Genomic DNA, 19,404 nt, shown 5'->3' with positions numbered 1-19,404 from the left:
CGCGGTAGGCCCTCTGGTTACTTTTGAAAAATCGTATGTCATTCAAATGTGACATTTTATTTTCTTCATAATCAAAGTGCTGTCATAACGGTTAAAGTGGTTTAAACTTTGTTAATTGTGTTGTATTGTATCTTTGTGTTGTTGGGTGTCCTTGATTGTAGATACTCAAATTTTTCGTTACCATTAAGTTAAATAACCGAAAAGAAGCGTGATTGTTTTACTTAATATAATGGTGAACGAATCATTAACATTTACTGATCGTGTAGGCTGTAGTCCTGCTCAAGTCTCATGAATTACCACGTTCGACGTGTTGCCTCCCTGTCACGCTTACGTACGAATTTACAAGTGTGACAGAGAGGCAACACGTCGAACGTGGTTCGCGGTAGGCCCTCTAGTTACTTTTGAAAAATCGACGGACTGTCATCGACTGACGGTCACATGACCTGACGCGAGTTTAACATTTTTCCCCATCACAAAAAGTGCACAGCGCCGCTAAAGAAGTTTTCACTTCAAAAATGCTTTTATTATGCATATATGTCACATGTGGGTTTTCCACAAAGCAACCGAAAGGATGAAGTGGAGAGCTGCGGAGCCATGATCCTCAGCAGCGAGGGACCAACTTAGAAGAGAGATGCATGATACCTACATGTAGATTATTTCATTAGACCTTTATTTAAGTACTTTAAAAGCTTTCGCGGATCATTCTGGAGAGTATTCACAAGTTTTATATGGACGCTGAGTACACAGCCCATGACATGTCCATGATGGTCTTCAATTGTGGTAGGTCTCAGCCAAGGACCAACTTTAAAACAATAAATAAATAAATATTATGGGACATTATTACACAAACTGACTAAGTCCCACAGTAATGTCAATAAGGCTTGTGTTGAGGGTACTTAGACAACGATATATATAATATATAAATATTTATAAATACTTAAATACATAGAAAACACCCATGACTCAGGAACAAATATCCATGCTCATCACACGAATAAATGCCCTTACCAGGATTTGAACCCGGGACCATCAGCTTCGTAGGCAGGGTCACTACCCACTAGGCCAAACCAGTCGTCAAAATAATAGTTTCAAGGCATTAACTTATATATTACTTCGTAAAGACGGACCATGATGGTTATATATAGTGCCGGACTGGTGCAAGACAATGACCAATGGACAATGTACCAGACTTTATTAGAAAAAAAAAATTAAAAAAAGTACGCGCTTACCCTTAGAGCAGCCATATTCAACCTGCGGCCCGACGGGCTTTTTTAGGTCCTCTAGGTGATCCTGGTATAGATCCTTGTCACCCTTTCACTTTTAATACTTCTTGCAGCTCCTGATGAGACGGTCTTGGGACGGGTACCGATGTGACTGGGTGACCTCGAGGTTATCTGAAAAGTGAAAATCGGAATTCTATTAATAATATTATCTTACGCTGTGCGTCCGTCTGCTGCCTGTCTGTCTGTCCGCAGGCTCTAGATTTATAAGTAGAAAATTGAAATTTTAAATTCACTATAACTTTAAGTGTTATTTACGAATTAGATGTATACGAGTATGTGTATTGCATTGTATAGTTAATTATTAAATACTGCGGAATGGAGTATCGAGACAAACCATTGTGGTTTAACGTTACTTTTTGATCAAATATTCTGTACTTGTGGTTTATCTGTAATAAAAAATATAAAAAAGTTAATGAAAAAAAATCTCATATCAGCAATTAAAACAGCCCTGCGTGCAAAAAGTGTTTATGGTTTGGCACCCAAATTGTATAATAAATTACAAAATTCAATAAGATAATCTGAAATGCCTGTATTTAGGATATATTTATTGGACTTTTAAGTACAAAATGCTTTTTACCCTTTAAATGAATATTTTGACCAAATTCCGCATAGTTATTAAATTCAGTATAATGTAGTATAAATTAGATTAATTTTATTTATGAATATAAGATTTGTATGCCCGTTAGCTGGCTGAATACACTATTCTTTGAAATGTATTTGATAACATCCACTTGGCTGTATTCTAACAAATAAATGATTTGATTGATTGATTGAAATTGCATATAGGTTCTTTTACATAAAACGTTTTATTTTAATGGACTTTATCTCATACCCTTAATAGTTAAATTAAATGGTCGAAACGCGACCGTCGAGGCAATGTCATTAAATATTTCTTACCAAAAATATTACATTGTTCCATAAAATTATTAGTCCTTTGTTAAGTCTTTAGTGCCTTAGTGGTTGCCAAACTTTTTTATAAAAGACACCCTTTGAGGATTTTAAAAATTAAATTAATACGCCGTCGTCTCATTCTCCCTATTATTAGACTAGACTTGCTATTTAGTTATTATTTTGTAACTTGAAACCCTTGGGGTTGGTCTTAAAAGTTCAGGTAGCGATAGTAAAATATTTTTTAAATATAATAGAACAGAGATAAGAAGATTATAATATAATAATGTGGTATTGATGATAGGTACAAAGCATTATTAATGCTTGTCAACTTTCGAGTAAATTTACATTGAAGAGACATTTGATAGTACCACCTATGACTTTAACTTAAGAGGGAAGAATAGCTTTGCGATCCTAGCGAAATAACGGTATTTTTTCTATTAAATTACCTAAAGGTTGTCTGGTAGAGATCGCTCTTTAGAGATAAGACCGCCTGTTGTCACCTCTGTCTTCATGTAATTGTGTATGTCTCTCTGTAAATGTTATTTTGAGGTTGTGCACTAAAGAGGATTTTTATTGTATTGTAAATTACATTTTGGGAGAAAACGTTTTCTACTAAATAAATCTTAACAAATCACTTTGTTTTTGATGTCTATTCCTTTAGCATAATATATTCTAAGTTTGTTAGGTTCCGATATTGATTTTTTCCTATTTTTTTGTATTTTCAAAATTTGCATTTGAAAGGACTTAGTAAACCTAGTTTTTAATTCTGTCAATAACATACTAAAAAATCACGGAGAATGGAAAATATTTAGAATTGAATTATCTTCTTCTTATGGTGCCATATCCTATCGGATGTCGGCGATCATCGGCGAAAGTTTTCTCTAATATTTGCCGTTCTAGAAAGAGTAGGGGCGTTCTTGGTACCGATCCAATCCCTAATATTTTTACTCCATGTTGTTCTAGGTCTTCCCTTACCTCTTTTACCTTCGATTTTACCTTCTATAATTTTTCTCAATATGTCATATTTACTATTTCTGTAGATATGGCCGAAGTAAGCTGTTTTTCTTCTTTTTATTGTTAGCACTACTTCCATTTTCTTTTTCATTTTGATTAATATATTTTCATTGGTTACTTTATCTACCCAAGATATTTTTAACATTCTTCTATAAAGCCACATTTCAAAAGCATTTAATTTTTTGATTATCGACTTATTAAGAGTCCACGCTTCCGACCCATACATAAGGATGTACCCATACGTAATATTTGACTAACCTCCATGTCAATTAAATTATATACTACCTTAATTTACCCACTCAAAGAGATACTCAACAAAATACACCAACTTTAAACACTATAGTTTTAGACTAGCACAGAAAACACATACAGCACATCAATTTAATGTAAATGTTACAAGACCACAACACACATTATATTTAAGTAAATTCAAAGTCGCCGGAAGAACACTTATCCAAAACAATAAATATTCATTTATAGAGCCCATCTAACATACTGCCCCGCTATCATAAAAGCCATAACGTTATTGATGCAATATGGCGGTTACGGCCTTCTGCATGTGTCAATAATGTAGCTCCAACAAAGAATAAAGCTGGCCATACACGGAGTAACAAGTTTGCCAATAAATAATCTCACTGAGTACACGGTTCAAGAAAACAGTGTCCTATGAATAAAGAGTTTTATAGGCAACGACTTTTTTAAATTTATGATTTTATTATTTTGTTATATCAATAAAACAGTGGTGATTGTTTAGTTTTAATGGTCTTTTCTACGAGTATACTATACAAATACAAAATTTATATCTTAAACTATCTGTGTAGTGAATATGACTTCGTCGTCGTCTACTTAGTTGTGTTGCCTTCTAGTTTTCTCTTAATGGCTTTTTCAATCTCAACATCTGTCACTTTTCCCTCGCTTCGCGGCTAAGGTTTTTTTAAACTGTCTCCCACTAATAAGTCGCGTTCACATTTACTTACAATTTGATAAAGACAAGATATAAAACGCCAAATAATATAACGTTTATAGTGAATGTAAATCTCGAGGTTTGGACTATTGACAAGGGCATTAAAATATTAATTTGATAGTTTTTCAATACTATGGTACTTTTGGATTGGCCCATATTATTGTTAAGACTTAAGATACGTTTTGTATCCGTACCTATGTTAAAATCATTAATTTTATAAGCTTTAAGTTCAAAATGGTAATAAAGGAAAATATTTACATCTTCTACATAATTTATTTCTGATGAACGGACTAAAGCTGAAACCTTTATAACGAACAACAACAAAAAATATATATTTCATAACCTTATATAATAAAAAAAAGTATGACAAGTCCCGAACATAATAATGTTCAATCGGCACGTTACTATAGTTTTTATCCATTTAGTGTCTAGGATACACTGTGGCGAATCGGATGTGGATGTGTGGGTGTGTGGTGTGTGAATGTGGGTTGATATGAGCACGCTAAAATGTACTTCTTCCTTCTTAGCCTACGCCGCCACTCATATTTAAGAAATTCAATTAATTTTTTGCCTGAACATGACACAGTCAATTTATTAGAAATATCAATATATTTTTTAGTCTGATCCGATTCGGCTCTGTCTATATATTGTTTGTGAAGTCGTCACTGCATCGTGTCGTATAAAGGTCCACGTCCGTTTCGATAAACAGTTTATGCTAATCCGCGCGTACTTTATGTAGAGAGCATCGGAAATTTATCGGACGCTCTAAAAATTCCCTTACAAAATATACAGCACATCGAACACTGTAAATAGATTATGTTTAATGTAATAGTTTGTGTTTGGATTTCAAGTGCTACATGCAAATTTAATGTGTTTATTGTTTTACGGAGACAGTAGCGACATCTAGTGTAGAAATAAAAAGAGAAAAAGCGTTTGAATATCTGATTGTTTGTCATAATGTTTATGACTTATATGTTATATGTATACATATTATTTTTTACACATGCTAAGGTTGTAATTTTTAATAGACGCAAAAGCCTCTGGTAATGAAAAAAAAAGGAAAATGACTGTCCCCGTTTAATCATATCTTATAAATATATATATGAGAATCTGCGGTGAAACAATAATTTGAACTTATTTTTATTGTGTACCAAAGTGAATTGAGTAAAGAGACGTATTGTTAAATAAATTTTGTAGTCAACTAAGTTAACTGCCATCTTTCGACACAGGACTAAAACTCTTAGAATGACATATGTCTATTTGACCCATATGCTTTCACTGATATGTGTTAAATATCGAACGGTGTCGCCATCTACTCGAATATAGGCCAAATGTATATCATGGCAATAATGAGCATTTTTTTTATTACCACCTCAAGTTCATAGCCATAATGAACATAAGGCATATTACTACCAAAATAAGGTTAATTTTTGTTTCATTATTTTTTTGTAATCAGTGACTTTTGTATGTCTCCTGATGAAATATTATAAGGACATTCTTACACAAATTGACTAAGTCTCACGGTAAGCTCAAGAAGGCTTGTGTTGTGAGTACTCAGACAACGATATATGTAATAAACAAATACTTAAATACATAGAAAACATCCATGACTCAGGAACAAATATTTTTGCTCATCACACAAATAAATGCTCTTACCGGAATTTGAAACCAGGACCATCGCCTTGATAGGCAGGTCACTAGTCACTACCCACTAGGCCACTAGTCGTCAAAAATAAATAATAGTTCAATACCCTCTTCAATCTCCCAATAGACTTCTCAGTCTGTCTAATAGTTAATTAAATTTGAACGCTACACGATATTAGCAAAGTTTGAGAAACGCGAGCTCGTGCGAATGGAATCAATTTAACTATTCGACTAAAATATTATTACTCTGCCAATACTTGAATCGAAATTATATATAAACTTGCTGTCTATTTCCATTAGTTCTATTGATATATAGAATGATTCATGATTCATGAGACGTGAATAATAACACGAACCACACATAAGATAATGACATGAACTTTGACAATCCTAAACGGCCGAAAGGGATAGTTCCATACGTTAGAAAGGGATAATATGATTCGTCCCTGAATCGCTGTTAAACTTCGGTTTTGTAGGATGTTTTCTTTCTGTACGATAGTACTAATATTATTATGTGCTATTATATTACAATCAATAGGGTTGTTTCCAATTTTTTGAAACGCTTGTATTACGTTCTATATTAACTAAAAGTTGCCCTAAAATTCAACTTTTATACTAAAAACGGCTTTAACGTCAACAGTGTCAATCCGAGAGTTGTGACGTCATCAGAATCTTCAATGACGTTACGAGTTTAGTCACGTGACGTGTGCCAAAAGATATTTAAAATTCAATATTTACAAAAATATGGTCATTACAAGTCCCCTAAAAGTAGTTTAACATGTTCTTATAATCCAAAAGAATTTATTGGGGTACAATTCTGCCCTAAGATTTGTAGATGGAAACAACCCTATTCTCTTTGCTTATACGGTTTTGAAACAGTAGCTTATATTAATTTTCTGAATGCGTAGGGCGTATAAAGCCTGGAGCGATATAAATTTAAAATACCTAGAAGCCAGTCGACGTCAAATATATGCTTAAAATTTTCGCCTTATTACAAAGGATTAATGTGCAAAATTGTAAATATATTGTATTATATTGTTTTGACGACCGGTTTGGCATAGTGGGTTGTGACCCTGCCTACGAAGCTGATGGTCCCGGGTTCAAATCCTGGTAAGGGCATTTGTTCCTGAGTCATAGGTGTTTTCTATGTATTTAAGTATTTATAAATATTTGTATATTATACTATATATTTATATATTATATATATCGTTGTCTAAGTACCCTCAACACAAGCCTTATTGAGCTTACTGTGGGACTTGGTCTATTTGTGTAATAATGTCCTATAATATTTATTTATTTAAATATATCATTGACGTCTGGCCAATTTAAACCCGCACCTTACATCTAACCGATATTTGAATCATATTAGAATCATATCAGTTAGCTGTCACATTATTTTATTACACAAATTGACTAAGTCCCACAGTAAGTTCAATAAGGCTTGTGTTGTAGGTACCTAGACAACGATATATATAATATATAATTATAAATACTTAAATACATAGAAAACATCCATGACTTCGAAACAAATATCCGTGTTCATCACACAAATATATTATGCCCTTACCAGGATTTGAACCCGGGAGCATCAGCTTCATAGGCAGGGTCACTACCCACTAGGCCAGACCGGTCGTCAAATAATATATTGTCGTCTCAATGTCAATTGCACGTTAGAATTGGCCTGCTAGTGTCAAAAAACAAATTTACCTTTGATCGTTTCATAATTTCACACGTTTTATTTAATGTATGTCGGCGGCTGATCGTCATATCCGCCAGATCATGAAATTTCTAGGCATATCGTGAAACGTGAAAATCATTCTTTTGTTCCTTGAATCCTATTCCTGGGCAGTTTGATCTTCGGGCATCTGAAGCAACCTATCCTACCTATCTATTGGTTTAATGTAACTACCGATACCGTCAAAACTCGTAACTTTACGATCGGGCGGATATTACGATCGACATATACCTACATGTGAAACTTACATTTAAAGTCGAGTTTTTTTTCTTAATCAAACAATATATTTTAAACTATAGCGGCATCAATAAATCCTAAAAACGTGAGAACAGCCAACAATCTTAATTATCCAAATATTAATTATGTACTTTCCTCACATCCTGGCCTGAGTTTCTCCGATAGAGGTTTAATTAAAGCAGATAGTTAATTAGTCTGTGGCGTCATAGTCATTAATCAAGTGATAGTGACGTCATAGATTAAATATGGCGCCTCGTCTATGCTTTGACAGTTTTTGTTCTTGGTTCCACTAAGTATTTGACTTTTATAATGTAGGATAGTTTGTCTAACTTTGCAAGCATCAAAACCCCTAGTGTAAATTTATTCGATAGCGTGACGTGACGTACGCGTTTGAGTTAAGCCTCATTTTGTATGGGATTTAGAAACAGAGCGCCAAGTGGGACGTTTTGGAAACTCAAAATCCCATAAAAATGTTGTGAATAAATTGTAAGAGTAAAGGCGTATCCCTATTCCTTTAAGGATTTTTTTTTCAGTCAACTATACGAGTATATGGTGGCATTCACGAAGACGCGTGCCTTGACTCGTATTGTCATCTTATTAAAGGTTAGATTTGTCAAATATGCGCGTTATCGTGAATGACACGAACTATATAAAAATATTGGTGTTGTAGTTACTGATAATCCATAATTAGTGACATAGATGAAGAAAGGACGCTTAGAACGAGGAATTTGTAGATTGACCCGCCTGTTGCTATCTTGCACGCGCATAATTATATTACTATCCTGCTCGCAATTTGACCGCCGGTATCTTGGGCAGGACAAGGTATGGTAAGCGTCTTGTCTTTACCACTGTGACGTTTTGGTGAATCTCTGAAATTTTCTATATTTACTCATCATAAAAAAAAATTTTTACCGTACATTGATAATATTTTCACTAAAAATGACATTTATTCAATTCAATTCAATTTCAAAAAAAAATGTTTATATTACAAGTCACAATGTTGCTAATACGTTTAATAAAAATATATTCTCTAAATCCCACAAACGATGCACTAAATTATATAACTAGATACCCCTTTTTATACATGAAAAGCTATTCTCTAACCCAAAAATTCTCATTTGTGAGCTATGGTTATTCTTCGATCCCATAAATCTCTAGAAGGTTCTCCTAAGTGATGACTCATTTCTCTGCGTAAAGCAAAGAGTTTATCCTTTTCTTATGTACCAATATTGCTATTTCTATCCCTCTCTTTCTCGTACAATACACGATGACTTGACTTTAGTTTTTAATTGAAGGTTTCTTTACGATTGATTTTACAATCATTTAAATTTATTGCGATTTTAAAACATAAACCACAAACCGACCCATGCCACTCATGACTCACAACTTCTTAGTAAACATTTATCGCTACTTTATTAAACAGGATGATTTTTAGTCGCGGGTAATCTGAGATATTTCGTTTGCGCTACGACATGACGTTCTTCAAGAAGCGGGCATAAGTGGCTCCTCCGATGTCGCTTATGTTCACGTGCAACGGTGACCGCTTCCCATTAGCCGGCTCGTCGGATTGGTGACTATCACATAAAAATCTTCTACTTCCAGTATAACCACCTGTGTTACACTCTATTAGGTTAATAACATTTTTAGATATCTCGAACATACTCGTAGATGTATGTATGTAGTTGTGATTAAGTACAAAACAATAGGTCCTTAGCTATAAATATATTTAAAGCTGCAATAATGCAGCAAGTAATACTTCTTCAGCTATTTATTATTACGAGAGTATTGGCAACAGTGAACATATCGTTTTCACGAGCCTCGATCCACCAGAATGGCGCAGTTGAGCAAATTAACCGGACACTAAAAGACGGTGCCCAGTTGGGACGAAGCCAGTACGCTGGTGTTCCAATCGTTCAACGAGCATGGGCGGGTTAATGGTTTATGCGGTTATCATATTGATGCGGACGCCACACTGTTTTGTGATCGAGACAGCGTCATGCATGAAGGCGGATCCACATCTATGAAGACAGGCTGTGGCATTACAACATCTGGTGCATCCAGTGTAGCTGACTTAGCCAACTGCTGCTGAAGCACAAGCTCTAAGCGACACTTTTTGACTGCTGATTGCGATTATCTTTCTCAGTCTTGCTGCGAATACGCAAGTGTGAATAAGAATTTTTCAACCTTTCGTCAGTTTGTTTTGTGGATAGTACTGATAACAGAGATACATATCACGACTGAGTGAGACCATAGCTAAGCACAACTACCTCTCGTCAAGATTTCAACCAGGTGCCAAGCTGTATAATCTTATTGGCCGAAAATACGACTCGGTCGCGCCGCTCAACCAATCGGAACACGCGGTCCAGTTTAAAACCTATCAAATTTGGCCAAGTCTGTTCGACAATTGGACAACTCTTACTTTCCTGTTTACTGGTAGCGGTTAATATCAATGGATATTTAATGTGTCCATATTGCTGAAAATGGAAAACTTACTCTGGTGGCTAATGTTTCGGTCGCTATATCTTTCGGATTATTCTAGGAAGTAATTTTTCGGACCCGGGTATGTCCTTAAACTACGTCCAAAAGAGAGGTATGGGCAATGTGAATGTCATCTCGCCTTGTGTGGTAGGGCACAGCACAGCAGATGTCATTCCAGATCTAGAGCAGAGCCCAACCTTACAGAAAACCGCAGCCAAATAACACTTGACCCTACTCATAGTGTTGTGTTCCTGCCGGTGAGTAAGGTTGCCAGAGCTCAACGAGGGGGGTGGGGTTAGGGTCGGCAACGCGCATGTAACTCCTCTGGAGTTACAGGTGTACATATGCTACGGAGACTGATTACCATCAGGCAGGCCGTATGCTTGTTTGCCACCGACGTAGTATAAAAAAAAAATTAGTCGTGTAATCAGTATCAAAAATATCTCTAGTAGCTTAAGAGTCCCCGAATTTCACCTTTTCATACAAACGGAGTTTCATTCACAATTTAAGACAACGTGTTGGATTGTAATAAAACTTTGCACATACAATGACATGAAATAGAGCAAAAACAAGTTTTGTATGAAAATATTTAATTCGCTGAAATTTTTAACTATGGTTTCTGAGGCTATATAAACTAATTACAGCCTTAGATATACCTTATCGTGTAAGTACAAAGCAGTGGCGGCGCGTCACAAATATTCATAGGGAACCCGGAGCTAATTTTGCTTTCCTTTTCTCCATGAACCGATCGTGAAAGTACTCAACGGGCTGAAATTAGACAAGCCGGTGGGAATTGAGTTCTTTGAACGATCCGCCACTGGTACAAAGATTCAGAGCAATCTAGCCAGTCGTTTTAAAATGAGAGCGTAAATACGTTTGTATGGAGAACCGAGCTTGCTGGGGATCCTTAACCAAAGGAGACATGTCTCCGTATGTAGAACATTTAGATTATGAGAGATACTTTTAATCGCAAATTGGTGAAAGTCTTGGTGCGTTGTTTCATTTGCTACTAATGATGGCTGTGCGTAGTGTACGTCTTAACTTAAACTCAATGAAATTCTTCATAATTTTCCTAATGTAGTGCCGGCATTCTAACAAACCCAATCTAATGTATGTATAAAAATATTATATTATCACGATATACACTTAATATGAAACAGGGTAAGGAATCAATCTGCAAACCTTTTTTACATTGAAATCGTAATTTAAAATACACATTAATATCCGGATATTAATGTGTTCCCGTTACCGCCATTGGAACAAATAAAACATTTCCAAATGAAACACTAACATTATAGCGGCATACGGGGAAAAATGGAAAATTATAGTTCGTCTCGGGAAGGCTGATATTTTATGCATGAAGTCTTTATGGGAGTTGGAGTGGCTATTTCCGAAGTTAGAACACGAAGTTAGAAGAGGGTACACTACGATGAGGAATAAAACATTTAATTCTGGTTGTTTGACCGACTGACTCATAGATGGTAGGATCCTCGTAGGATCGTATAGTTTTGCTACGCGTGCGCCTGTGAGGGAAATAACATGTGCAATGCGGCAAAATCAAAAACACGTTTTAACATTCCTGACCACATACCAAAAAACAACCTTCGTAATTTGGTCGGGTTCATTGTTACCCACCATAAAAAAAACGGTGGGCACAAAAAACGTCTTTTTTTTTTTTAATTTATTTATAAAAGAGAACGTCACTTCGGACTTTTTAGAAGTAAGCAGAAAGGATAAGTGAGACTATGACAAGGACAAGCACTACCATTTCATCTCTATACTAATTGTACCTCTATGGACTGATATATCACTATTCACCAACATTTGTAAGGTTTATAGGACACCGCAAGGTTACGAAAAGGAGGTTCATGTACTTGGCGCAAAACCTTTTAATTTCGGTATCGCTTGAAAACTCGTTATTTTTAAACCGGTTTTTTTAGAACAATTCTTGTCAAATTAACCGGTTTGGAGCAATAAAAACTTTCTTTCTTCCTATGTCGTTGTCTGTATTTAGTATTTACGTGGCCCACCACCAGGCCGGCCGACCGGTTTTCACTGGTGGCGCAACCGAAAACTGCGTCGTCAAAATGATATTTATATTTTAAGATTTTTATTATTGTATGTATGTTAGTCTGTAAGGTATGTATGTGTTGGCCATAGTTGCCTGAAAATAAATGATATTTAATTCAATTTAATTTACTACTCCAATCACTATTTAAAATACTTTGAACTATTGTACAGGGATCGGAACCGGTTTTTTGCAAAAACATCGAAATAACCATATATTTCGGTTTATTTTATACTCTAAATGTAGGACTCAGTTGTGTTTTCAGATAACGACTTCGTATTATTAGATTGCCTAATTAGAAATGAAATAATTAACAAAGAACGAAAAAATACCGTTCTCGTTCCCATACAAAAAATACCGGTTTCCGATCCCTGCTATTGTATAGCTACTTTACCATACAGTTAGCTTTGAAAAGCAGTTTATAACTTAGACAGGTGCTTGTTTGAAGCTTCGTTCTTTTTAATAATTAATATATTTCCCTTTAACTCGTATGCAATGCAGTTGAAATGCAAATTACGTAAGTAAAAATAAAAAGAACATTTTTATCGCATGTCTTGTTGTCGTTTAGCCACAAGAGTTTTGTTTTTATTTTTTTGCCACATAACAAACCGTGTAAGTATTAATGACTGATTTTGTTCCATAGAGGTAACTAAATCAACAATAATATTACAACAGCTTCGGTTGTAATATCTTATGGCTCCTTATATAATAGAGGTTGTTTATTTAGTCACCTGCCATAATTTCCCGTAAATTTGTAATAGTTTACGGGGTGAATATATAGGCCATACTGAGCAACTTTTACTAAACTAAAGAAGCCCGTAATTTTATCGCAATTTTCAACAAAACTAAAACGGACGGAACGGTTTACGGAAATATGAAATAGATAATAGGAATAAACTGATTTATTTCATAGTCAATCGATTACAATATACGAGTATGTTTGACTTTAAAAGGGTTTAAGTACATACTCGTACAATAATAATAAAAGTAAAAAACACTATGATTAAACTTTTTTATACTACGTCGGTGGCAAACAAGCATACGACCCGCCTGATGGTAAGCAGTCTCCGTAGCCTATGTACGCCTGCGACTCCAGAGGAGTTACATGCCGACCCTACACCCCCAAACGCCAAATTAAACTTAAAAGCGCTTAAAAGAAAAACAAAAATTCTCATTCAAAATCTTAATTGGCGTCGTTAAGCGACTGTGAATTTAATTAGTACAGTCGAATGAAATTGTTTTATTTGTTTTTTTCCGCAGGAGCTAAAACATCGGCCAGCCCGCGGGACCGTGAAATTGGTCGCCATTAAGCTTAGCCCCGGTTTCTGTTCTTAGGTGCTTCTGTAACGAATTAAATGACAATGCCTTTTGTATTTAAGATGTGTTTTGCAGTTTTGAACCCTTTTTTTAGTTGCACGTTGCACGCTCTTGGCGGTAAAAAGTTCTACTTGAAAAATTGTCGAGGCTTTTTCACTATATAAGCGCATGTGACTTCTCTCTTCATAATATTTCACAGCTATCAATAAGCTAGATGACGAGTTTTTATTAAGAGTTTCAAATAAGGTTTGTTCTTTCTACGGTGCTCAAACACGTGTGCCCACCATTTAATACACCTCGTTAATCAGATAACTGGATAGTACAGACTCACAATTAACTAGACCCGTTCCGCCTTCGATAGCGTTGTGTAACGGTGAAATTGAGAGGTAAGCTTAGCGCTTTAGACTATGTCGCAAAAAAGTATACAGTCAAAGGCAATAATGTCTGAGCTAGGTCTGTTTGCCTCTTAACCTGGTCGGTAGTGAGCCTGCCTATGAAGCAGGTCTCAGGTTCGATCGATTCCTGCTAAATTTGTTTCTGAGTTATGGATTTTTTATAAGTATATTATATTATATCGCTAAATACTTATATCGTCGTATAGTACCCAGAAAACAAACCTTACTGTAAGACTTTCTGTGTAAAATTGTCCTTTATTTTTTTTCTACTCGTCGACTGTATTAAGATGTTGTATACCAAGCTATAATTGTGTACTTTTCATGTATGGGCTCCCAACTCAACTATAAGATTCATTTCGATACGCTGTAGTTAAAAAAAAAAAATTACCAATCACGTGCTGCCGCGTTCCCATAGAAAAGACTAAACGTGCGCGGGGCGCGGGGTCGCGGGGAGTCAGGTCTTTATGTATTTTGTACTAAATTTTTGCAATACTACACATTTCTGAAATACCTATAAAATACTATTTTTACTTATTTAGACAGCCTGTTGTATTGCGTACTTTTCATGTATGGACTCCGAATTCAACTATAATATTCATTTCGATATACTGTAGTTAATATAATTTTAACCATAACCAACCTGCCGCTGCGCTCTCATAGAAAAGACATAAACATTTAATAAGCATATTCATGAAACAGTCACGCGTTTATTTTAATGCGTTTATGTCTTTTGTACTACATTTTTGTCTACTAACATACTTACCAATTTTCATTAATTATTTAGGTTTTATAGTGAAGCTTTACAATCTCGTACCGACTAAGATCACTCAGCATCATGGCCTTAACACGGTACTCGACTGAAAAGCTCTCCATTATATCACGATTGAATAAAATACTATTACAGTACATATGGGGCTACTTTATAGCACTAGTGCGAGAAGTAGCATATTACGTTACTGTGTCGAACATTTAAAGGGCCATATGTACTGTAAAACGTTGTACGATACATGTGCGAATAGGTAATTCGCAACTCGTGTCGATTTACACTCCCTTCGGTCGTGTTTTAATTTATCGCCACTCGTTTCGAATTTCCTATTTTTCGCACTTGTATCGTAATGTACTATTGTATTTGGCTGTCGTCTTACCTACGGTATTTCATTCTCTCGAGTACTCTTGATCAAGATGAATACTACGCTGTTGTAATAAACTATCTAAGCTAATAGTCCTGAGAATAGACATCAAATATATCATTTCTGGATGAAGTCGTATTCCAAGCTACCAGTTTTCACATTAACCATATGCACTAGCAATGTATCTTCCCCGACAAATGCAGATGAGCATAGAAATACCAAGATTAACATATAGATAGACGTATTAGTAGTTAGTCCGGATCCTAATGCACCCGAATGATCGCCGGCGGCGGTGCGTACACTTGAAGGTATTTGCATATTGTGCTGATATTTTATCTAGTCTCGTATTCCCGATTATAGCTATTCAAGTTAGCTAAACTAATATAATGTGGCCTGTAGATTTGTATCGACTTTTCGTAACCGGAGAGCGCACTTATATTGGTTATACTGAGCATTCAAAAAGGCTTTTTAAAGGATTGGAATGGCCTGCGCTTGAGTTTCTACCTGACTGCTAATTCGCCTTTGGCGTTTAATTTACCAAATACAAACCGCAATTTGAAAACGGGAGCACATTCGAATATCATCTTTAAGGCATTGTTATATGATCTAAAGCAAATTTTAACGATAGTAAATTTATTGGTAAGTATGGACAAGAAAATTTCCCACAAATGCGACTTTAAAATTGCATGGGATTTGAAACTATACTTTAGCTCTTTGACTTAAGCGGCATATGATTTTGTATTCAAAGTAAATGAAAAGTTTGTAGAAGTAATGTTTGAGAATGATAGAATTAACATTCCAGTCGCAAGCCGATGACAGATTAGCAAGTTATAGCTTCGATATCATCGTGGACGATGGCCTTTACCTGCCAATTACACATAGATTCTAGAACTAGATTGATATTAATGCCTAAGTATTATATCAATTAGTCTAGTACTGAGAAACTGAGGCTGGTACAGGAATTGTTAATTTTCCAGAGACGCTAAGCAATTAAATCGCTTGTGAATGTTGATTAGATATCCTAATAATTGTGTGTAATAATACGTTGGCAAGATTCTAACTTTGAGGGGTATGTACAAAGGAATAGAAATTGAGGTAAATTACTTGCCAAGCATTATTATCCGCTTGTGTTGAACACATAATATATGTACTGAGGATATATAGCATTACCGACGGCCTTCCAGACAGATATATGACAAAATATATGCCCTATTTTATTTTGTGGAAAGGGCAACCACGTATCGATTGCGTACTTTTAATTAAATTCACAAGTTTAGGCCATTGTGTACGAGTATAATAATATTATTATTAAAACGTCACGTCACCTGGAGGTAGGGCTGCTACATTAAGTCAGGATTTTCCTTTAATTTACCTTGACGTGTCAGGATTATTGGTTCTTTTTCGGGATTACGGTGGGACTGACGAATGTCAGGGTTTTATAGAAACCTCAACTAACCACTCGGAAAGAGAAGATTAGGTATACCGCAGAGGAATGGGAGGAATATTAGGTATGCTGTTCCTTCCTACACATCATCATCTTCTTCCTCGCGGATCATAGGAGCCAAGGGTCCGCTTGGCAACTAATCCCAAGATTTGGCGTGACACTAGTTTTTGCAAAAGCGACTGCCATCTGACCTTCCAACCCAGGGAGTAAACTAGGCCTTATTGGGATTAATCCGGTTTCCTCATGTTTTCCTTCACCAAAAAGTGACTGCTAAATATCAAATGATATTTCGTACATAAGTTCCGAAAAATCATTGGTACGAGCCGGGGTTTGAACCCGTGACGTCCGAATTGCACGTCGTAAGCACTTACCGCTAGGCCACCAGACCTTTTTCCTACCTTCTTACAAATGAACATTTTTGGAATAAGGGTTTTCATGGGTCCTGATTTTTTTGGACGCGATGGCCTTCCAGAAAATATCAGAATTCCTATGGTGATTTCCAAACTTTTGTCAAGATATTCCATTGTTTCATATGGCAACTTTACCTGGAGAAAAGCAGCCTCCTGGCTCTTTTTGATTTATTCCTTTTAAACTATTTTCTGGCTCATGATATCCCGCCATGTCGCTTGATGTCCTGGGTTTTGTGGATTAAGCCAAACCAATATGTTTAATTATTGTTGGGCTGCCGCATTCAGACCAAGGTGCACCATTCAGACCTGCTTGTGACCATAATTATTTGAGTGCTTTATTTTCCTTGATATAGGTTCTAAATCAAAACAAAGTATCGTAGTTTTTTTTTTTTTTTATACTACATCGGTGGCAAACAAGCATACGGCCCGCCTGATGGTAAGCAGTCTCCGTAGCCTATGTACGCCTGCAACTCCAGAGGAGTTACATGCGCGTTGCCAACCCTAAACCCGCCCCCCCTCATTGAGCTCTGGCAACCTTACTCACCGGCAGGAACAAGTACAAGCAATTCTATTGTATTTAGGTAAAATGGGAGACAAAATAAAAACTTCAAGCGCGTACGTTTGTGCAAACCTGTTAATTTGGTACTCAGTTCTTATCGCTTGCTTACATTCAAAACGGCGAACCTCCTTAATAGTTCCATTAAATATCCAACCTTCGATCGTACACAATAAGATACACAGTTAAATAAAGGCTCAATAGTAATTAGAGGTTATGGAAATAAATGGCATATCAAATCGTAGGCTGCAGGCGATGGGCACAGGAAATTAAGATGCTGTGTATCCTGCACATTGCTTTCCTTTTTGCTTTCAGTTTGTATCGGGATACGCCGCGTGTGCACTTTACTCGTATCAAAGTGAAGCAAAAATAACTTAAGTATTTACACGATGTAAGTACACATACCGATAAGGGACAGGTAAGCGGAATTACAGGTTTAGAAAAGAGAAATGTGGAAATTCAAGAGTATAAGGTCTTTGTCCAGCAGTGTAATCAACCAACCACCAAATTTAGAGAGACATCTCCGGATGCGTCGATCACCTGGCCGGCGTACCGTGGCACTGAGACAGTTCCCGAGAAAGGTACAAGGTCATAAAGCTCCCTGCAATGAACCTGTGTTGAGTTATTCCCTATTTTGTATTTGCAAAGGTCTGAGAGACCTTGCGTAGGTGGTTAAGGGTTAAGACCATAACTGCAGACTTAATTTAAAGATCTACATACCTGCTTTTAATGTAAACATGAAATTTAAGCACTTATTTATCAATATTTTTGTATTACTACAAATGATTTCTGAATATTCATATTCATGTTCATATTTTAGTATTCATAGTGATATTTATTCAATATTTTTGTTGCAGGTACCTACAATTTCCTGGTCAAGAAAGTAATACATTGTATAAGGTAAGGTTTCATATAATTTAGCTCATAGTATGTAAATTCCAATTACGATCTCATAATATCTGGAATTAGATTTGCTCAGAAAACATGTAAAAACTCAATAATCCGCGTTTTCCCAGAGAAAATACCTAGCTAGATCGATTTTTCGCCCCCAAAAACTCCCATATAACAAATTTCACCGAATACCTGAATTCCTGAAATATATAAATATATATACATAAAAAAATCGCTCCGTTAAAGGTATAAGATAAAATAATTATTAGGTTCAAACAGCACTCTTAAGTGTCCAACGGTGGACCTTATGCCTTTTGTAATAAGGTCCGCCGATGGTCAGATAACAGTGTGGGCGATGGTACGTGTAATTTTGCGTAAAACTTATCGTCGGTGGTCGCGATAACTTATCAAAATAATAATGAATTATAGCGCAAGATTTTTTACACTATAAAAGCTTCAACATTTTCAAATCCCTTAAATCCAACAGAGAAGAATGGCGGTGTGTTGTGAAGCACGTCACCATCCGATGATGACCACGACCACCCTGTCAAGAGTGAAACGACTAAGAAGAAGAAGGCATACTCTAATTGTAAATATCGAGTTATAATTTTGATCTGTATTTGATATAGCTATGATCCATCAGAGCAGTTAACAGTAACATTTTTCCAGCCAGAAATTTTACTTTTGATTTGACACCTGACAAATCATATCCCTAACAAATCCGGATCTAATTCATAACCAGACATTTCAAAATAGGCCTTTGTTATCATTTTAGATTCAACACAGTTCCATCTGCTCAGTGAATGATCGATACAAACATTAAAACATAACATTAAGCTGGTCATACATCGGCCATATTGTACTATATAGGTATGGTCTGTACTCTGGACGTGACAGCTGACCGCAGCCCCGGCTCTCAGCTCACGGCCTGCTGTAATGAGGACAAT

General features: G+C 35.9%; 1 long non-coding RNA gene across 1 annotated transcript in view; it reads left to right on the top strand.

Annotated features, from left to right (window-relative positions):
- The window catches only part of LOC133518126 (uncharacterized), a 144,434-nt gene extending 125,241 nt beyond the window's left edge, over window positions 1–19,193 (top strand). Inside the window, exon 4 of the long non-coding RNA XR_009799444.1 lies at window positions 18,424–19,193. This is a non-coding gene — a long non-coding RNA (uncharacterized LOC133518126). The remainder of the gene's footprint in view (window positions 1–18,423) is intronic.
- The last annotated feature ends 211 nt before the right edge of the window (window positions 19,194–19,404 follow it).

Source organism: Cydia pomonella, chromosome 5 (genome assembly GCF_033807575.1).
Source record: "Cydia pomonella isolate Wapato2018A chromosome 5, ilCydPomo1, whole genome shotgun sequence".
Classification (NCBI taxonomy): Eukaryota; Metazoa; Arthropoda; class Insecta; order Lepidoptera; family Tortricidae; genus Cydia; species Cydia pomonella.
This window is presented reverse-complemented; position numbering and strand designations above follow the sequence as displayed.